Source organism: Chiloscyllium plagiosum, chromosome 22 (assembly GCF_004010195.1).
Source record: "Chiloscyllium plagiosum isolate BGI_BamShark_2017 chromosome 22, ASM401019v2, whole genome shotgun sequence".
NCBI lineage: Eukaryota > Metazoa > Chordata > Chondrichthyes > Orectolobiformes > Hemiscylliidae > Chiloscyllium > Chiloscyllium plagiosum.
Window position 1 is genome coordinate 26672978 of NC_057731.1, and position 6000 is coordinate 26678977.

Below are 6000 nucleotides of genomic sequence, written 5' to 3' on the forward strand. Positions count from 1 at the left end.
ATTTAAATTCCACTTGTAATATTTCGCATAACATTGGTTTAATCCTATTCATGTGTGCACTGAGGAGAAGAGCTTAGTCAAAGAGCTAAATGTACTGGTGTGCCTCATATATGTGTTGAGGGGAGTGAACAACATTTCTTTTTTATGAAAGAAACAATGTTGTGTTTTTGCATTCACTCTTCATTAAATGTTTACATTAATGTTCAATGTTGTCCTTGTCACTTCCTAATTTGGCAGAACTTGCAAACTTTAATATAATGAGTATTGCAAATTTATTAGAAGGGGAAACTGCTACAGGATGGCTTGAAACATGATCCGTCATAAACACACCACTGAACTGATCTGTAAATCTGAACCTACCATCAGGGTAGCAAAAATGCAGCTCTTACCTAATTGTCACTCTTCCCATCACATTTCCTGAATTTCTAGGCCCCGTAAAATCCTCATCTCTGCATTCTTTTACTTTTTATGAAGGATTGTGGATGGGGTCAGTTAGTTCAGTTGGCTGGACGGCTTGTCTGTAATGCAGAGTAATGTCAACAGTCTGAGTTCAACTCCCATACTGGCTGAGGTTACCATGAAAGCCTCACCAGTCATAACTGTCTAATGAGAGAGAGCAGCTGTCTGAAGCTGTGGTAACTTTATGTTTACCTATAAAGAACTGGACTTTAAAAGAATCAATGGAAGGAGATAGCAGAGGCAATTCTACACACACATTTGATTTAATAGAACAAAGTGCAGTGCCAGAGGTCTGGTGAATAGCTAATAAAATTTTCACATTTAAGAAGGAAGGGATGAACATGTCCAGGCATTGCAGACTATTCAGCTTAAGATCAGCAGCAGGAAAATGATAGAAACCCTACAAAAGGAAAAAGAGTAAAACATCTGGAAATAAATAATAACAGAACAAATAAAATAATAACAAATCAGGATGACTTGAAACTGGAAAGCCTCGCTTGATCAACCCTGTTGAAAATTTGTTGTGCAGGTAATTTCAACCATCTCTGATCCACTTGAAGTACGCTCTTGCACTTCAATGCTGCATCACAAGCAGCACAAGCAACCATCATTGTAATGCTACAGCAGGGATACTGAACACCTCAGAATCATGCCTTTTGCTCATGAATTAAACGAGGCAGCACCTCTGGCTTTTGCTCTCTTGCATAGCATTCACTCATTCTGAGCCTACTTAGGTATTCATCATCTCTGACTTACCTTTTTGTGTTTTGACTCTCAACCAGCAATACCAGGTCCATATTACTTCTGTTTTGCCATGCTGTATAACAAGGCACAAAGGAAGGAAACTTGTCATGATTTTCATAAGGGTCCAATCAAGTCAAAGGGAATAGCATTTATTTGGGGGCTTTGGTATAGTAAGTTCAGGACAACCTTTGCTATCAGTCCAGGCGCTTGGACACAGTCAGTCAGCCACCCAGAGCGTTCAGAGTCAGGATGCTATTGACGTAAAGGATAAGGAGCCGAATGTTAGGCAGCCCACCACTGTCTTATCCTCCACAAGCACCTAATGAAGGACCAGTGCTCCAAAAGCTAGTACTTCCAAATATACCTGTTGGACTATAACACGGTGTTGTGTGATTTTAAACTTCGTCCACCTCACTCCAATACCAACTCCTCCACATCATGTCAATCGGGAAAGGTAGATGTGGAAGGAGGAAGTTTTGGAAAGAGAGTTGAAGGCATCAGTGGTAGTTGTCTGGAGGGTGGAGAGGAAATGGACACTGGTGGCGGTTGCAGGTTAAGCGCCTGCAAAAATGGTTGAAAGAAAAGGATGCTGCCAGTATGGTGTTGAAGATGGGGAAAGAAGTACTCAGCCAATTCTATTCAAGAAAATGACAAATCATCGAAATAATGAACTACGGAGGAAACTCCATTATCCGAAGGACACAGGAGGAGAGTATTTCGTTCGGTTAATTCTGAATAATTGAATGCCGGATAACATAATTTAGCCAAGCATCGGGATCTTGCGATCTTGCCAGATAATCTAATATTCGGATAATTGAATGCTGGATAATTGAGATTCCTCTGTATTAAAATAAATATGCAATGTTTAGTTAATGGCTGCATAAGTTCAAGAGCTACTATACTTGGAAAAATTGCAGTGGATCATACTGTAACGAATGTTGTCAATTGTTAAATTTAAATCTGAGATTGAGATCTGAGATGCAGTAGGTAAGCGTGTAGCTGCTGTTTAAAGTGTTAACTTGAAATGCAATACCTACAATCTCACCGGTCTACATGAAGGTGTAATTAGGGTGATGATTTTTCACGGGTGTGTGTCAGTTATTTGGAAAAAGAAACTTTTGATGACTTATGTCTATGGTACAAATTTAAATACTGTGTTTGAATGTTTTCATGGAATATATATTTCATTAAGGACCTTAATTATTTCAGTAATGGCAAATTGACTACACTTGCTCCTGATCTCAAAGAAAGCTGTTGACAAGAATCTAGAGAATTACATTATATTAATTTCACTTTTCCCAATATTAATCTAATGTAGGGATTTCTGCTATCCTACAATAGGGATGCTATCATACAGCCTATACAGACCAATCACATCAGAGAACTCAACCTACAGCAAACTGGGAAACGACAAGTAATTTTAGCAAGGCGAAAGTGTGGACTGCAGGTGCTGGAGATTAGAATCAAGAGTATGGTGCTGGAAAAGCACAGCAGGTCAGGCAGCATCCGAGGATCAGGAGAGTCGACGTTTCGGGTAAAAGCCCTACATCAGGAAAGCCCTTCTTGATGAAGGGCTTTTGCCTGAAACATCGATTCTCCTGTTCTTTGGATGCTGCTGTGCTTTTCCAGCACCACACTCTCGACAACTAATTTTAGCAGTCTATTTTGTTTTGTAATTTTCATTTGTTTGTACACTTATTCGAGTGTACTCCACCTGAAGACAGATTCTTGGCTCATTGTCTGTCAATGCTTCATCCTCAGCCATTTCTCGATAATTTGTTTTCCATTGTGTTCCAATGCCAGTGCCAGAGCCAGGAGGCAGGTCACGGCTCCATTGGGAATCAAAGTCACACTGCTGGTGTTGTACTGAACCCCCTGCTAGCCATCTAGCCAACTGAACTACTTGGTCCCCATTTTGTTTTTGGAATTATTAACCTTGGAATTATTTTAACATTAAGTGAATAAATGTGTGACATTCCAGGAATATAAATTTAACTCTTAGCAGGGCAAGAAACATTAGCACTAATAATGAGTTTAGCGCACAATTAAAAATAACTTTTTCAACAAGGTATAACGTTTTCAAAGATGGTTTACAATAATGAGAACAATAACTTAAAAATGAAAGTTCACATCAGTTCAATAATTTATTTTTGATTTCCATTGCAAGGATTTCAACAGCACATCTTGTGGAAAAATAGGGAATTGCTGTTTGAGTTTAAATACATAGGTGTGGATGTTGAGAGTTGCTTTCAGTTTCTCAGAGTAACAAAAAACTATCACCAACAGTTGTCCATTATTTATCATAAAATCTGAACCAATGTGTTTCTCTGACACTTGTCACTAAGAAAACAATTTAAGCATTTCAGAATCACAGAATCTCTATTGTATGGAACATTAGCTGTTAGTTTCCAGCATTATGGCAGTGTGTATATTTCAGAATGTTGGTCATTGCTTGTGAAGAAAGTTGAAATTCCCAAAGATGGTGCAATTTCTAAATTTTTAATGTAAGTTTTCATTTTCTGTAAGGAGGTAAGGAAAGCTCTCTCAGTTACAGATATGTATTGGCTCAGCATCTCTGCATGACATTGCCACAGTAAGATCATTGAATCACTTTTGACATTTGTTGGCAATTCTAGGTGTTGGGGCTAGCATTGACTGTCTACATGGCTTGCCTGCTTTTACTAACTTTAAATCCTTAAAGGCTATGTCAGATCACTTTTTTTTCCTTTCAAATGACAGAAGCCTTTTAACTGCTCGAGTTCTGAATTCTGAATTTGTAGCAAATCTACATTAGTGGGCAGTATTGCCATTGCAGTGCTAATAATGCAGTCCACTATATTCAGGAGGTGAAATAAAAGGAAAATACCTGTTCAAAGATGTACTATTGCTTACATAATGTACATAGCATAGATACAGGCCATTTGGCCCATTACAATGTTTAAGTTGCAACATGAGCTTTGAGGAAAGGACAAGAGATTTCAAATTTAATCTGCTTGTTTCATAAACTTTATAAAATGTATTAAGATCATTATGATCTGCTAAAGGTACTCCAAGAAGTCTCTGTACTTCCTCTCATTTCTTTGTACATCATGAGCTTTTCTTATTTCTGTCCCTGAATCTATATGCAAGCATATTTGTAATCGATGATCATTTTTTGTATAGGAGAGTAGTTTGTTGTAGGCAATGTATTGCAATCTGTGGCAGTTGAAATAACTCTACAGAGGCCAATATTCCATTAGCAAGTCACCCTTTATTTGCACGTGCATTGTACTTGATACTGATCTGGCTTCCTCAGAGCCACCTCTCAGAGTGAACATTACCCCTGAGAGTTCTTTTTAAAAATTTTATTAAACAGTACAAAATACAGTTAACAATAAACAGAAAGCAGCAGTTCACTAAAAAAAAGCACCATATACAGGGGAAAGGGTAGCAAAGCCAAACCCTAAACCCCATCATTCAACCAGTTTTCAGGGAGATGAGGACAAACCTCAAATCCCACCTTCAGTCATCACAAAGATAACAGTAACAAACACAGACAAGACAGTGCAATCAAATGAGAAACAGTGCATAGAACACAGACCAATATAGCTATAAAAAAGACACCTGACATCCATGAGACTCCTGTTTATTTTTTTTAATAGAGAAACTCTTGTTCCTTTTTTTTTCCCTTTTTCTTTCCAACTGCGGTAGTGCTTATTTTCCCCAGCACCTATGTTGTGTGTGTGCAGGTGTGAGACACAGTGAGAGACACAAGGTGTGCGAATCTTTATTCAATTTCCACCACCAGGAAGATAGGAAACACCCGAGTGGCCAGTGACAAGCAGTGCCCCACACAAAAGGCAATGCTGTGTGATCAAACAGTGAAGGGGAGGGCAGGGGCTAAATCAAAATAGAATTGGAGGGGGAAATAAAGCACTCCACTCCCTGCGGCGCCCACCTCTCCCTGAACAACTCCAGGGTGTTGGTGGACACCGCGTGCTCCTTCTCCAAGGACACCCGGGCCCTAACATAACCGCGGAAGAGGGGCAGGCAGTCGGCCTTAATGACCCTCTCCACGGCCCGCTGCCTCAACTGTTTATGGCCAGTTTGGCCAGGCCCAGGTGCAGACCCACAAGGAGGTGTTCAGATCTGCCCTCCCTCCTCCGTACTGGGTGCCCGAACATCAGGAGCGTGGGACTGAAGTGCAACCAAAAGCAGAGGAGGAAGTTTTTAAGAAAATCAAAAAGGGAGTGCAAACGCCCACACCCAATGTACACGTGGTCCACGGACTCCACAGCGCCACAGAACAAGCAGTTGGGCTGGGAGAAAACTCCTGTTCATTTTTTTTTAAGCCAGCTCTTAGAGTGAACAGAACCTCTGACCCTCCTGTTTTTATTTCCCAGGATGTCTGTCACTCCTGTTCATTTTTTTCTTTTATTTATTTTTCCCCAGCACCCATTGTGTGTGTATGCAGGTGTGAGACACAGTGAGAGACTCAAGGTGCACAAATCTTTATTCAATTTCCACCACCAGAAAGATAGGGAAACACCCAAGTAGCCAGTGACAAGCAGTGCCCTTCACATCAAAGGGCAATGCTGTGTGATCAAAACAATGAAGGGGAGGGTAGGGACTAAATCAAAATAGAGTTGGAGGGGGAATAACTCATTTTTTTCTTTTTCTTTTTTTTTAACTGCGCTATATTTGTTTTTTCTTTTTAATTTAACCCCCACACTACCGCCTAACTGCGGTAGTGCTTATTTTTTTCCCCAGCACTCATGGTGTGTGTGTGCAGGTGTGAGACACAGTGAAAGACACAAA

General features: G+C 40.0%; 1 protein-coding gene across 2 annotated transcripts in view; it reads left to right on the forward strand.

Annotated features, from left to right (window-relative positions):
* The window catches only part of c22h10orf90 (chromosome 22 C10orf90 homolog), a 219333-nt gene that overhangs the window by 22428 nt on the left and 190905 nt on the right, over window positions 1–6000 (forward strand). The window lies entirely within an intron of this gene.